This window comes from Panulirus ornatus, chromosome 14 (assembly GCF_036320965.1).
Source record: "Panulirus ornatus isolate Po-2019 chromosome 14, ASM3632096v1, whole genome shotgun sequence".
Taxonomy (NCBI): Eukaryota; Metazoa; Arthropoda; class Malacostraca; order Decapoda; family Palinuridae; genus Panulirus; species Panulirus ornatus.
Window position 1 is genome coordinate 1914833 of NC_092237.1, and position 15830 is coordinate 1930662.

Consider the following 15830-nt stretch of genomic DNA (forward strand, 5'->3'; position numbering starts at 1 on the left):
TTCAGCAGGAAGGACCTCTTCCACGCACCTTACCCATAGGTTCCTTTCTGACGCATCCCAACTTTGTTGGTTGTACCACCCAACGCACTCTTGCATTAATGGTTTACCTCCCGCACCCTCTGATGGTTCTACCCCCACACAACCTCCTCTCGATAATGTCCTCAACGTAAACTATTCCCTGTCGCTGGGGCTTGGCTGTGGACCGGTCCAGCTGGCCCCTCGTGTCTGGTCCAACCAGAGGCCCCTCTCCACCGTCTCCCTCACCACGCCAGGCTTCATGGGGAGTAAATATCTGAATAACGAAGATGAGTATGACGTGACCTGTTGGGCCTCTAGTGGTTGGCTGGGACCTGAAGACCTCAGGGTCTTCCCGTGGTCAGGAGGGCCTCACCAGACCTGCTGGTCCCCTGGACCGGGTGGGACGTAGTACATGGATGCTCAAATATATACGTGATCAGGAATGATGAGATATGCTCACGTGTTGGGTATATGTTCATATGATGACATATCTGCTCACGAACACGATAGGCATACCTAAATATACTTACAGATGCCCCTATATGCGACACATGCTGAGGTATGCTGGGATATGGTCACGTTTGTGCAGTTTCTATCAGGTATGCGTCAGATCATCCGTGGTATGTGTTGCAGTTCGCTGGTATGGTCAAGTATACTAAGAAGTCCTTCATGCAGTAGACTCAGGCGAACGTGGGTTTAGCTGGTTATGTGACATGTATGATCAGATATGCTGAAGTATGCGATAGACATGGTTAGGTATGCGAAGGTATGGCCAGATACTTAATAGATTAGATATGTTAAAGTGTGATAGACATAGGTGAGAGCAGTTGGGCAGATGTGACCTGCTCCGATGCATGTGACTCGCCTGGTTCATATGACCCACCTCGGTACATGTGACCCGCCCCGGTACATGTGACGTGTCCAATAGTTTCATGTCTTTGGTGAAGCCGTACAGCTGGTGCATGAACCGCACATGACAGATGGTGTTCACCAAGCCTTCTCACCTCTTCTGATCCCCCCCCCCCATTCAGTCCTCTTAGACCTATAGCCTCCACGACCCTGCTGCCCCCCACGACCCTCCAGCCCCATATCCCTGGTCATCAGTATGCCGGCGTGGTGAGCGGACCTCAGCTCTGTCCACTAGAAGAACAATGACCACACGATATGTTCACGACGCTAATGAGGCGACAGAACCGCTGTTTACTGGAGAGGTGCTTGTGGTCTGTGTCCTGGTGAGGCTCGGGTCCTGGTAGGGCTCGGGTCCTGGTGGGGTTCGGGCTCTGGTGAGACTTTTGTCCTGGTGAGGCTCGGGTCCTGGTGAGGCTCGGGTCCTGGTGAGGCTCGGGTCTTGGTGACACACTGACTGGTCTAGGTTGGGGATCCCTCCCCGCCGGCGCTTCGCGAGGTACTTCCCCTGGCCAGGTCATATAATTATCATCATCTTGCGGGAAAAACTTGACGAGGAAGTTTTTACCGTAATGTTGTCTCGAGAGAGGTTTGTCAGGGTCAGTCTTTGTATGTCACTGGATCTGTCTGTCTCGCGGTGTGAGGTGTTAAGAGAGACGGACAAGACCCTGCGTTCTGTACGCAACATCGACACGAGACGTGCGAGGTTGGGCGACTGTCATATCAACAGTTTGTCATCTAGCGACCAGAGCGTACCTGCTCCTGAAGCAGTTGTGTGTCAGTCGAGGCAGGGTAGGGCAAGGGATGGGGCGCCCTCGACCTAACCCGTGCCCCGGCATTGACCCTCAGGAATCACCAGAGACAAGGCCAGGAGGACCTAGTCACAGCTCAGGAGGTAGTGGTCATAGGATGGACGACCCAGTCAGAGCTCAGGGGAGGTACTACACACGTCGTCCACACATCCTCGTCCTCAGTGAAGGTGTGGCAGTTAGCAACGTGCGGAAGGTCTTCACCCTCGGTACAATACCTGTCTTGACCATGGACGTATGTATGCTCATGCTCGGCCGCCACGTGTGAGTCAGGGTTGCGTCCTCCCAACACCGTAGTTCAAGGTTGTACGTGTGTGTGTGTGGCAGCCATCCTACCCACGCCAGGGAACGTCCAGCCAACCTTACTCCCAGCATAGGAACACTGGAGTTATTAATGTAAGCATTTGGTCAGATGTACCGGATATGGTTAGTGAGAATGATGTGGTGTTGTGTGGAATGTTGTCGTATCCGAATTAGTTGTTACCTCCTCGTCAGGAAAGGTTTTCATACATAAGAATCACGTAGAGGGAAGCCGACCTGTCGGTATGCCTATTGTCCACTTGAACTTTATCATAACCTCTCCTCCTGTACTGACTCTCGTGTCATGAGGATTCGAACGCATGTCCCCGATAAAACAAGCACCTAGAGATTGCATGAGGAGGAGGTATTCTTGGTGATGCTCTTACATCATGCCCGGGGTCTTCACTATGCTTGACTCCAGCACTTCATGCTTGCTGGAAGCATTGATAACGTTGTTAGTGGCCTTTATCTCACACAGGTTGCATTCGAACACGTGCTTCCAAATCGATAGAGAACCCGTGGTGATGGGATTCCTACCTGAGTTGTGTGGGTATCAGGGTGTGCTTGTGCTTATCTTAAAACACTCAGTGTCTTCCTGGTGTCTCCTATCATGTTGATGGCTCAGGGATACGGCTCGTGCTGCGTGCCCGCTGGGGAGCGAGGAGAGGATCTGTCGCACATAACTCGTGCTGGGGAGCGGGGAGAGGATCTGTCGTTCATAACTCGCGCTGGGGAGTGGGGAGAGGATCTGTCGTACATAACTCGTGCTGGGGAGCGGGGAGAGGATCTGTCGCACATAACTCGCGCTGGGGAGCGGGGAGAGGATCTGTCGTACATAACTCGTGCTGGGGAGCGGGGAGAGGATCTGTCGTACATATGTACAGTACAACTCGTGCTGGGGAGCGGGGAGAGGATCTGTCGTACATAACTCGTGCTGGGGAGCGAGGAGAGGTTCGTGTGGAGCATCTGAGCCAAGATATGATTGTTTACATAACCGTCGGTTATTCTTTGTGATTTATATTTTTTCCGTATGATGAACTGACTCTATGTACACACATTGGGTTGATGAAATATTCGTAATGTTTACAAGGTGTGTTTTGTTGGCGTGGAGGTGTTGACGTAACTCCTCCCTCACCTGCCTGGTGTCGTACTCGTTTACGTCAGCCTCGTCTGACTGTATCAGACACTCCTTATATATTGATAATGTTTGTGTAAGATCTTTGTAAGATTATTTCCGGTGTTTGTTGCGAAGAAAACTTCACTCCACATATTCTAACCCCTTGAGCACGAGGCTTGGGTCAAAGGTCAGACCGTCTTACCCAGCCTAGGTCGTACCGTCTGACTTATTACCTTTTTTCCTTGTGGCCAGTGTCATATATTGTGATTTTTTTAAATTCTGTGCTACAGTTGACGACAGTGACCTACACTACTGTGACAGTAACCACACGACTGAGACAGTGACCACAGGACTGAGACAGTGACCACAGGACTGAGACAGTGACCACAGGACTGAGACAGCGACCACACGACTGTGACAGTGACCACACGATTGAGACAGTGACCACACGACTGTGACAGTGACCACTCGACTAAGACAGTGACCACACGATTGAGACAGTGACCACACGACATATATTCGTGGGTTGGACACATTCGTGATGACTCTCTAAACATCCCTGTACCATGGTTACTCATCACCAGACACTTTAATATAATTTTTACAATACAATGGAGGAGAATATCTAGATGTATCGGTAACCACGCATAAAGGCATTTTAAACTGGTATATAATAACCTCTTGTAATGGCAGTTTGAACTGATGTATAAAACTGGCGTATAAAGTGATTTTGAGTGGCTGTACAGTTTGATTTATAGCAATGTGGTTATATATAGGGTCTGGTGTTGTAATGATATATATCTTACAGTTTGATTTATAGCAATGTGGTTATATATAGTGTCTGGTGTTGTAATAATATATATCTTTTTTTTTCCAGCCCACAAGACAACCCAGGAAGATCAAGTCAAGGTAAGCTGTTCTCAAGTCCACAGAAAATGGGGCGTGATAAATCTACCTGAAGGTTAGCAGAAAACGGGGCGTGGTAAGACCTCTTGAAGGTCAACAGAAAACGGGAGGTGGTGGTGGAGCCACGCCCCTCCTCCACCGTTTCGGTTTGCCTAATTTTTCGTACATTACCCGGACCAGTTACTGGAGGGCCTCGCCAGGTGTGTGATCACGGCTGGCATGTGATGTTGGGTCATCTTGGCTTGGTTGTGAGGATGTTGGGTCATCTTGGCTTGGTTGTGAGGATGTTGGGTCTTCTTCGTCTGGTTTTGAGGATGTTGGGTCATCTTGGCTTGGTTGTGAGGATGTTGGGTCTTCTTCGTCTGGTTGTGAGGATGTTGGGTGTTCTTGTTGTGGCCTGTACTAGCTAGGATGGTCTCGCTGCGGTTGAAATGCTGGACTGCAATTCGGGGACGAAGAATGTCTGGAGGCAGGTGGCGAGGTGGTGCAGAAGCTTCATCCTGGGCAGACGACGGAGGGAGGAGGTGCAGGTGATGGTTGGAGAGGATCGGGTGGAGCAGTGTGTTGAGCGTCGCTTGATGGATGATGTGGTGGACCTGCAGTGATGACGTCTTCCCCTTGGCCTTTGTCTCGTCCTCCCTATCCCATAGCCTCGACCTCCGCTCCCTTTGTTCACTCTTGTCTTCTTATTCTTTTCGTATTCCTCTCTACCCCTGAGTGTTAGCCTCTTGGCCCTCCACCCTGCGGTGCGGCCCCTGGCCTCCCAGGGCAGGGTGAGGTAGGCAGGCTACTTAACACTTGTGACCTTCGGTGTCGGCCTCAGGAGACTATTTGTACCAGCTGGCCTCTTTCGTGGCCGGAGGTCGCCTCCTCCGTCATTATATGTTTGGTATGTAGGGGGAGCAATGCTGGAGGGCGCTCCAGCTGTGTGATGGGAGGTATGGCACGTACATATACATGTATAGACCCGGATGTTGAGCCTCGGGTGACCTCACTCAGGTTTTTGTGTGGTAGTTAAGACGTAATGAGATGTTATAACGTGAGCCAGGCGGAGAGGAAGAGACTACCGTGACTCCCGGAATAACTCTCCTGCTGCTAGGGGTGTGAGGTCTTATTTTGAGTCTGTGCAGAAACAAGAAATAACTCATTAATCACGGGATCCGTGACGGGCAGGGCTAGCCAGCGAGCCTGCGGGTCTAGTCACCCGCCAGGCTACAGGAAACGAGTCGTGCAACCTTGTTTACCTCCTGGCTGATCGGTGTTCACCGCCATCATGTGCTGGTTTAGGAGAGGCCTTGTCTGCAGGGTTTGGGGGGCCTGGTAATTCTAAAGATTGTGGGTGACTCTGGGGTGCAGGAATACCCGAGTTGGTGGAGACTTAGGGCTGCAGTGGACCCAGGGGTGCAGGAACTCCAGAGTGGAAGGGGACCTTGGGGTGAAGAACCCTAGAGATATAGGCGGGACTGAAGGGTATCCATTATGGTGTGTGGTATCGCTGGGATCTGATGGGTCCGTCCAGAGGCTCCAGCTGGCTGACGGGGAGACACAAGACTCCCGCCAACATGTTTATGAGAACAGTTCACATGACTGTCAGAGTCCGAATCATTTGGTTGTGAAGTTCCACCTTGCTCGTCAGGTTGTTATGTGATGATAAGTCATACGTTGGAGAGACGTTCAGGAGTTGGACGAGCATGGCTATACTGGGGAAGGCTTGTCAGTAGACGTAGGAAGTTGTCATTATATTCTTGGCGTTGAGGTATTGCAGCACTCACTGTATGGCTGGCTAAGTCAACATTCCCTGTGTCGTGGGCAAGGGGTCTGTCTGTACCTCTGGTGTGACTGGCCAAGGATCAAGATGATCGTGCACCATTACGTCAAGCCCATGGTCCCCTACAGTGTGTTACATCTTGTGACATCAGAATCAGTGCTGGTCAGTCATGGTAAGGCATACATGGGAGGCGTAATACAGATAAATTCGAGGTGTGGACACAGTGGGCGTCCTCCCTACGACAGTCAAAGTGATCACGGGTTCAACCTTGGTTCACCAAGTCTGCTCGTGACCTGACACGAGTCATTGTTTGAGACACATGTGTTTGCGCTTGCTTGTCGCGTCCACAGTTCTGAGACATCTCTTGGCTTCTGCCAGTGCATGTTATGCAAAAGTCCTCCCTTCACCAGCGATACTTGGACGTGGCGGATGATGCGCATCCGTTGGTAAGCCGTTGACACCAAATGATGGAGACTAGTGGCTGGAGGTTGAAGGCAGGCGGTGCCTCGCTCCACAACATACAACTCTGCTCCTCCTGTAGATGTGCTGGATGTTCCTGCCTGTATCAGGCCTTAGGCCACCAGGTACTAGTGGGTAGGAGGTTGGTGGCTAGCGGGACAATTATTCTTGCGCGTCATTTTGTACTTGTCAGGTTGATGACAGTCTGACAACAAGGACTCTGTTGTACTTGGGTGTGTGGGGAGGAGACGAGAGGCGAGGGGGGACTTTGGCCCAGGACCAACATGGAAGTGTTGATGACGATGGCTTGACTGTTACGTCAACAACATGACCATAGTTACGTAGAACATTTGTCTGTCGTACTACATATCCGTTGTAGATTATGTTAATGTTTTTGATATCTTACACGATTTGTATTTCACTGACACGCCAGTGAATGTCATTGATATTTTGAAATTATCATTTCTTTTGTTATTCTGATAAAAAAAAAAATCTAGCTATTTGAATCATTGTTGTGTTTGCTGTACGGGAGTGTGACGGTCAACATTTTGTCTGTAACGAAGAAATGAAAAATCTTACATTCTTTAGGAAATTGTTTGTAGTATAAACATATCAGGTATAACGAACCCTGTGATATGTTGTCGTATGTGACATGCTGTAACTCTACATATGTTGCACGAAGACATGGCCTTGCCGGATGTTGTGAAATTCAAGAAACTGTGGAAAATGGTTGAGGTTTATATTGGTCTGACCGACTTGTTCTCAAGAAATACTGTACCTGTACCGTCACTCCGGATCAACAGCAAACAACCACACGACCTTTTGCCCACCGTGTTGCCGGGGGGGGGGTCTGCCGGAGTGTCTGTACGTACGTACGTGTGTGTGTGGAGAGCATCATGATATAGTGGCAAGAAATTATTTTTAACGAGATACAATTCCTGATGAATTCCGGAAAAAAAACTCCCTCAAAGTCAAAATCATTACCGACCTTCAAAATAAATTTCTTTTCACAAAAAGTGAACTGTTCATCTTAGTTGGTCATGTGTGTAATAGAGGGAGCAGCTCTTGTCATGGTGACTTATATGTTGTAAATCTTAAAGTTCCTCATAAAAAGAAAACGGAAGTGAGGATGAGTTATGACATCTATGGCAGAAAATGTGGGTCGACGTGTTAAGATGGCGGCGCCAGGTTGCCTACTCACTCACTCGTGCACGTTTTTGCGTTTTTTTTTTTTTTTTTTTTGTTCCTGCCTGCCATCCTCTGCCCACCATGGGTGACCCACCCACCTGCCTGCCATCCTCTGCCCACCATGGGTGACCCACCCTCCTGCCTGCCATCCTCTGCCCACCATGGGTGACCCACCCTCCTGCCTGCCATCCTCTGCCCACCGTGGGTGACCCACCCTCCTGTCTGCCATCCTCTGCCCACCATGGGTGACCCACCCTCCTGCCTGCCATCCTCTGCCCACCGTGGGTGACCCACCCTCCTGTCTGCCATCCTCTGCCCACCATGGGTGACCCACCCTCCTGCCTGCCATCCTCTGCCCACCGTGGGTGACCCACCCTCCTGCCTGCCATCCTCTGCCCACCATGGGTGACCCATATTTACATGGCGTGCTCCTTACTCTGCCCTGTGCCACTCACACCTGACCCGCCGCCTCCCTCACACATGTGCCGGTCGTGTGCTGGACCACGGACACCTGCGGGCAGCGCCCTTCTCACCTGGCATGGATGAAGTTCATTGATAATATTTTGCTGCCATCGTGTGCTCACCTGGAGCCAGGGCCTGTGTCTGTATGATGTCGTGTGTCAGTTCAAGTGTGCCTCTGGTGATCATGAAGGTGTGTGTGTGTGTGTGTGTGTGTTGGGGGGGGGGGGATGACTCCTGCATGACACAATAGTCAGGTCAGCCATTGTTGTTTCTTCCCTTCCAGACGCCCTGACACGTTGCCTCCGGCCTGTGTACCTACACCGGCCTGTGTACCTACACCCTGCCTGTGTACTTACATTACTCACGATACTCACCTCCCGTGAGTTCCTCGTGGTGTCTGGTGCGTGCAGACTTACTCACCAGCTCCTCACACCTCCCCAGGGAAGCTTGTTTTAGTCGATCCTAAAACGATCGTATATAAAGTTAGGAATGAATGTCTGCGGTGACGCAAAGTGACTGACGCAAGGTGACGCAAGGTGACGCGTGGTTGCGTCAGTAATTCTCGGCGGCTGTGGTTGGTTGTGGCGCGGTGGTCCGCGTCATTCCTCCCGCTAGTCATCATCAACACAAAAATGGAGAACAGGTGAAAGAAGTCGATGACCCTAATTTGAATAATTACTCCAAAGATATGTAATTAACGCCAGAGCCGGACCCGTCTGGGGCTGGGACGGCTAGGGAATGTATAAACAGTGGGTCGTGAGGTAGAGCGAAAGGAATTTGCTTCTGTAAATACAGGAAGGATTGTGTGTAGTGCGAGCGATACACAGTAGACTGCCTCATGTGATGATCCGTCCATCATGTTCCGAGGATAAGGTTGACATCCCACATATGGGAACAGTGAGGGAGGACCTTCCTCCTTCATGACAGGGATTTGGGATTTTGTAATTGATTCCTGATGGTGGAATGAAATATTAGGATCATAATAACACTTGAATGATATTTCTACGTCACAATACAAGACGATATCTTTACTACGTGTACAGGGAAACCTTCCCGCTGGAGTACTGGCTCAGGCTCATTACCTGGGGCGTGCGCACACGGCAGTCTGTGGTAATCAACTTCATGGATTGGAGTGTCGAGGTTGATGGTCTTGCCTGGGTGGAGGGAGGTTGATGGTCTTGCCTGGGTGGAGGGAGGTTGTGGCGAGCATGTCAGGTCGATCCCGGGAGGGTTGTATGGTTGAGTCTGTGGCTCTGAGGTTGTTCTTGATGTCATAAATCTCAGGTTGTAAATGTTGTTATGACGGATGTTTTCCATGGTCTTATAGCTTTACAATATACAACAAATGTTCGTCTTCATGGTTGTTCGTGACGGTGGGGAGCCGTCTCTTGGTACAACCATGTCACTTCAGAATCTTCCCTGACCTGCTACTAAATGTAGCGCAGCCTTTCAGCAGCAGGAGCCCTTAGATGAAGGTCTATATATATATATATATATATATATATATATATATATATATATATATATATATATATATGTAAGAATATTACGTCGGTGATTCGTATGTTGTTATTAATGAGACATTTCCTGGTTGTGGGACGATGGTTAAGGAGAGATGTAAACTTGATGTTTCTCTGCAGGAGAATGGGACAGTCACATTCCTCCCTTGGCCTCCGCCCACATACCTAGGGAGGCTTTCTAATGTCTTCAACCTTTAAACCATCAGACTTAATTAAAGTGATTCGAGCGCTTCAATAAGACTCGTTCCCTGTGAGATATGTGAATCATGTGGAGCCACAGTGATAGAGTGTTTGGCCGTAGACTGTAGGGAGAGGTGGTGTGTTGGGGACGGGGGGACGGAGGAGAGGCAGGAGGTGAGAGTGTGTACCCCACGGGTGTTACTGTGCTACTGAGTCATCATAACTCATACTAATGTCCTCACGTTGCCCGGGTGTTGATGAAGAGTGGGTACTGACAGCGCCGGTATTGACGTGATGGCTGCTCTGATTGCAGGGTTGAAAATATTAATCTGCCTCATTGATCTGATGGGTTGGGGACATACCTGCCCACAGACCTTCATAAATGTAAATATAAACATGCCTGCATACTTTTCCGAGGGTCCATCTCCACCTTTCAGTCCCTCATCAGTGGCGTCCCATAGGGTACAGTGCTGGGTCCTTTCTGTGTCCTTATCCTCATAAATGATGCCATGACGGTAGTAGGTCGACGACTCTGCCGTTGCTGTCACCGTTGACGACAGCTCCCTTGACCGCTTCTCCCTCCAGGGCACCTTTGACACCCTCCAGAACTGGTCCACCACCAACCACGTCACCACCAACCAAACTTTGACTCCTGCACCTAAACTCAACATCGTCAACACAGCTTTCAGTCTTCCCAAACTGACTTTAGCTTTCTCAGTTTGGTCTTCCTCGTCGTCCACCACACAACAGTCATTATAAGAAATGGTGCTTCATCGGCATTCCTGGTCCCTTCTTCAGCTCCTATCAAGAGACGCTCATCACACAGGTGCTTCTGACTCCCCAACCATCACCTGGACCTTAACCGATAGTTTGGGAGGAAGCTACTTTACCATTCTCGCCACCGTCACCCCTTACTACCCGAGATCCCTCGTCCTCGAGTTGCAGTTCGGCACCACAATGGAGTCGTGTGTGTGTGTGTGTGTGTGTGTGTGTGTAGGGGTGGGGGTTAGGTGTCGAGCCTTCGTCCACCTCAGCCCGGAAGTTGCTGGCTGCACAACCACACCGGAAGTGCCTCTCCGTAGACGACCGTTGCAGGACCTTGACCAGGACTTGGCTGCTGCTGACGGCACTCGAGGACCAAGCGTCGCTGTGTTTACCACCGTTTATTATCCTGAGGCGACGCGAGACACTACGTGTTGGCTGGTTGGACTCACGAAACACCTGCTGTGTTTTGTCAGCATTACGTATTTAAGTTCAACTTGAGTCTCTTATGAAGCTGGATGTGATGTGTGGGAGCCCAGGGCAGAGACATGAGCGGTATGGCGCTGCAAACATCACAGTAAATATTTTGTACCCAGTCTAGTATGTCAGGCCACAAAGTTGAAGATAATGCCATAATAGGACGTAATGAAGAGATCATTCCTGCTGAAAAGCCTTGTATAAAGTATGTTTCCAGATCTTTTGTCTGAGTTGGATCCTTGTGACATGTGTACGTAGCTACAGGAGACAGCCATGGTGAAGGGGTTCCCCTCATGTACTACCATGGGAGGATGTCTTCCTTGGTGACCATATCTTGCCTTTGAGTGGGAGTGGGAGATGAGGAAGGGAGGCAGAGGACCTTAGGTCTTCTCAGTTCTGCTCTATCATTTATAGAATCTCTTTCCCCGCTTTATCTCGTCCCAGATGTCTCCCTAACGTTGGGTTCCTGTATCAACCTCTGCTGTTATTTGTACCGTCCTGTGTCAGCTTCGCTTCTGCCTGTCTTCTGCAACGTCTCCTGTCGTCACCTGTTCAGCCCCTGCTGGCTTTTGTACCGACCACTGTTTACTTTACCGTCCACTGTCTCCTGAACTACCCCAGTTATCCCCAATACTTTCCTTTGTCTCTATACCTCCCCTGCTGTCTCCTGTGCCGCCCGTCTGCCACACGGCTGGATCTTGGTGTCCACTATCTGGTGTACAGGAAATATGTACATGGGAAATGGCTAATGATCAGAAAGAGCGGACTTGTGACAATCGTTTCTGAACCTCGAGAAAAATCCTCTTATTACAATCGACCTGAATACCAGACAGTGTCTGTGTGGCCGGTCCCCCTACCTACCTACCGTGCTGAGTGATGTGTGCTGGTATGACGGGCTACTGTACTGTGGGTCGTGTGCTCATGCTGTGAGTGGCAGCACATGAGGATTGCAGAGATCACAAAGGGTCTTTGTCAGACCCCCAGTGGCCTGATATTCACGTTCATTACTTATTACTGACTTGGTTCAGCGAACCTGTGTCGTGTGGCTGGACCTCTCCAGGATGATTCGTCTCTGAACACATCGTCCATTACCGGACCTTGTGACGCTGAGAGAAAGTGACACTCTGAAGCTGCTCCAGTGTAGGATGACACTCCGTCACCCTGGCGGGTCAGAGCCGCGCCGGTCACACCCCGACACTGGGGCTGGTGACGGTGGTGCCTTCCTCTACCCACCTACTGTGTTCGTCGACGTCGTGTAGTGAACCTACAAGTTAGCGTCACAATATTAGATGAGAGGAAGTGTAGCTCTCCTGTGGCGTGGTCCCGCTCACTGTCCAGACTTAAAGTACTACTACTACTACTACTACTACTACTACTACTACTACTACTACTACTACTTCTACCACTACCACTACTACTACTACTACCACTACTATAACTACTTGATCTTTCCGCTTGAGTTAAACTTCCCATCTACAGTTACGATGAGGCGGACGCCTTCCACCACACACCGAGGCGGACTGATCCTGTAGTCAGGTTGTCATGCAGATCAAGTGTGTTGTGTGTATTTACGTATGTACATAACGTTGCTCAGGTCACGTTCCTCCCACATAGACTTGTAACCAAACGTAGCAGGAACAGCAGGCTTGAACAGGTTGTGATATTGTCCCATGTACCGTTCCCTGTCTCCTGTATCATCCACTCACTCTCCTGTACCGTCCCCTGTCTCCTGTACCATCCACTCACTCTCCTGTACCGTTCCCTGTCTCCTGTACCATCCACTCACTCTCCTGTACCGTTCCCTGTCTCCTATGAGTACCGTACCCACCAGGTGTACCCTGGCCCGGGTATCGACCACTTCCCTAAACAGCAGTAGCCAGGGTGGGTGCCACACAACCACGTTATGACTTGTTTTCTTGATAAATGTAATTGAACATTGATGATGATGATGATGATGATGATAAAACTTGTTATACAGATATCTCAGAAGGTGAGGTATATTACTGAGGTAAAGAGAATCTTGTTCTCTTATAAATATGATTTGGATTTTTGAGATCGTAAAGAAAGTATAATACTAAGAGGTTAGGATCATAACAATATACGTTGTGCCAGTCTGTGCACTGTGGTGAGGGCCGTCAGCAGCCCTGGCCAACCCTCAGCGTGGTGAGGGCCGTCAGCAGCCCTGGCCAACCCTCAGCGTGATGAGGGCCGTCAGCTGCCCTGGCCAGCCCTCAGCGTGGTGAGGGCCGTCAGCTGTCGTCAGGGTGGGTTCTCACCCGCCGGCGTGACATCCATCATTTCACAAGTCAATAGTAAGACATCATCTGGTACCATCAACGTTATTGATGGCATCAGTCAGTCATGTATCATCTTTGACTTTATTACTATTATTCTTACGGCTGACTCAGAAGCTGGAGCACCTTCAGAAGCAGCTGACTTGCCGGCTGACGCGGAAGGCTGAGCACCGCTCTAGCGAGGAGGTGAGCATTAAGGGTAATGACCACGGCTGTATTTTCCTGAGGTTCCCTTGTGGGTTCGATCCTCCCCGGCCGCTTCCCTCAGGAACCACCGGCTGCAGTGGGTCCTCCTGGCTGCTGCTATGGTATCCTGCTGCTGCCCATAGGACGCCCCTGGGATGCTATTTATGCTGGAGTGGTAACTGACGTGTCCTGGTACCAGACTGTCGACACTGTGAGTGGAACATTACTATGTCAGAACTCTGGGTATATCCTCGTCTAGCAGGTTGTGATCATTCATGACGAGCGGTTGTACTTCAACAACCGATCCAGTGATATACAGCATATTAATTACAACTTCAGTGATCGATTTAGATCGTAAACGAGCATCTTCATGACGTCATTACTGGTGCTGCGTGTGGATGGGTCCACATGGAAGACATACTCGTGCATACCTTCATCTGCCAGGACCAGTTATAGACCCCATTACTTGACTCTAGTCGTTCATAAATATAACTGTAATGGTTCACCACATCAATAACGCTGTAATGGTTTGGCCACATAAATATCGCTGTAATGGTGTAACTACGTAAAAAAGTACAAAATGTCATGTAAACATAGACATGAAATATGACGAGACGATAATGTGACGTGTCTGCCTGGTGGGTGATGAACTGGCTGGCCTGGGCAGTCCTTCTTGGTCACGTCCTCTCCGGTGATCACACTTCACACCTCCATCATCAGTCACAGTCAGGAGGAATATCTTGAGCACGACGGTACGACCCTGCAGCCTGACGGTACGACCCAAGAACCCGACGGTACGACACCTTGAGGATGTCGTTACGACCCTTGTGTGATGAGGTGCGATCCTTGAGCTTGAAGGTATTATGGTCTGGCCTGGTCGTTGACCTGACCCTCTGAGGGTCGTACTTTGGTACTAACGTGAGGGAGATCAGGAGGGGGACCATGATGGTGTCGGGAGGGCCCGGAACCACTTACATCACACAGGCAACGTGTAGTAATGTTTACAGCATCATGAACAGTGGCACTGTGGGTCGGCGTTTTGAGTGAGTCTTGGCGAGCATGGGAGACGTTGGTTGCAGGTCGGCAGGTTGATGTAGCACAGTTTATTTATGTTGATTGACTCCTTATCACATTCGTCCGCATATCTTCGCTGTTGACTAAATGAGTCAAGAATTTAGTTCGAGATCCTTCCTCGTGTATATCCCTAGATACTGGGAGTGTTCCTCCTGCGTCGAGTATGAGACATTCTTCTGACCAACAGATATGAACTATTGACGTCCCAAATACTTATCAGTAAATCAATTTGTCTCGACGCTTACGGAGACCATTTCCCTGAGAAAATGCAGGTGAGTGATGGAGCTACGGTTTTACCAGATATATTCAGGGGAATTTCCTCTTACATCATAAATTTCGTTGAGTGAATATTTCTCACGTGGGAAGAGCTGGTGATTTGCGGCCAGACTTCCGTGTGCTTTACCTGGCCAGGGAAGGTGTCACATCTCCTCCCTGGCCCAAGGTGCCACCAAGTGTGGGGCCGCCTTGGGGCGTGATAGTGACAAGTGACATGCTGGGGTGGGGGTGTGGGTAGTGTGTAGGAGTGACATGTATATTTACTGGCTTCCTAATGATGTGTTGGGCTGGTGATGTAGCAGAGTGTGTGGGGTCAACACATGATGTGTTGGGCTGGTGATGTAGCAGAGTGTGTGGGGTCAACACATGATGTGTTGGGCTGGTGATGTAGCAGAGTGTGTGGGGTCAACACATGATGTGTTGGGCTGGTGATGTAGCAGAGTGTGTGGGGTCAACACATGATGTGTTGGGCTGGTGATGTAGCAGAGTGTGTGGGGTCAACACATGATGTGTTGGGCTGGTGATGTAGCAGAGTGTGTGGGGTCAACACATGATGTGCTGGGCTGGTGATGTAGCAGAGTGTGTGGGGTCAACACATGATGTGTTGGGCTGGTGATGTAGCAGAGTGTGTGGGGTCAACACATGATGTGCTGGGCTGGTGATGTAGCAGAGTGTGTGGGGTCAACACATGATGTGCTGGGCTGGTGATGTAGCAGAGTGTGTGGGGTCAACACATGATGTGTTGGGCTGGTGATGTAGCAGAGTGTGTGGGGTCAACACATGATGTGTTGGGCTGGTGATGTAGCAGAGTGTGTGGGGTCAACACATGATGTGTTGGGCTGGTGATGTAGCAGAGTGTGTGGGGTCAACACATGATGTGTTGGGCTGGTGATGTAGCAGAGTGTGTGGGGTCAACACATGATGTGCTGGGCTGGTGATGTAGCAGAGTGTGTGGGGTCAACACATGATGTGTTGGGCTGGTGATGTAGCAGAGTGTGTGGGGTCAACACATGATGTGTTGGGCTGGTGATGTAGCAGAATGTGTGGGGTCAACACATGATGTGCTGGGCTGGTGATGTAGCAGAGTGTGTGGGGTCAACACATGATGTGTTGGGCTGGTGATGTAGC

At 50.0% G+C, this 15830-nt stretch overlaps 1 protein-coding gene across 5 annotated transcripts in view; it reads left to right on the top strand.

Annotated features, from left to right (window-relative positions):
- The window catches only part of LOC139753145 (glutathione S-transferase 1-1-like), a 200915-nt gene that overhangs the window by 41089 nt on the left and 143996 nt on the right, over positions 1-15830 (top strand). For 4 of the 5 annotated variants that reach the window (XM_071669303.1, XM_071669307.1, XM_071669304.1 and 1 more), the window contains exon 2: positions 4028-4059. The exons of the other annotated variant lie outside the window; for it this stretch is intronic. The gene's annotated coding sequence lies outside the window, so the exon portion shown is untranslated. The remainder of the gene's footprint in view (positions 1-4027; positions 4060-15830) is intronic. 5 annotated transcript variants of the gene reach the window in all.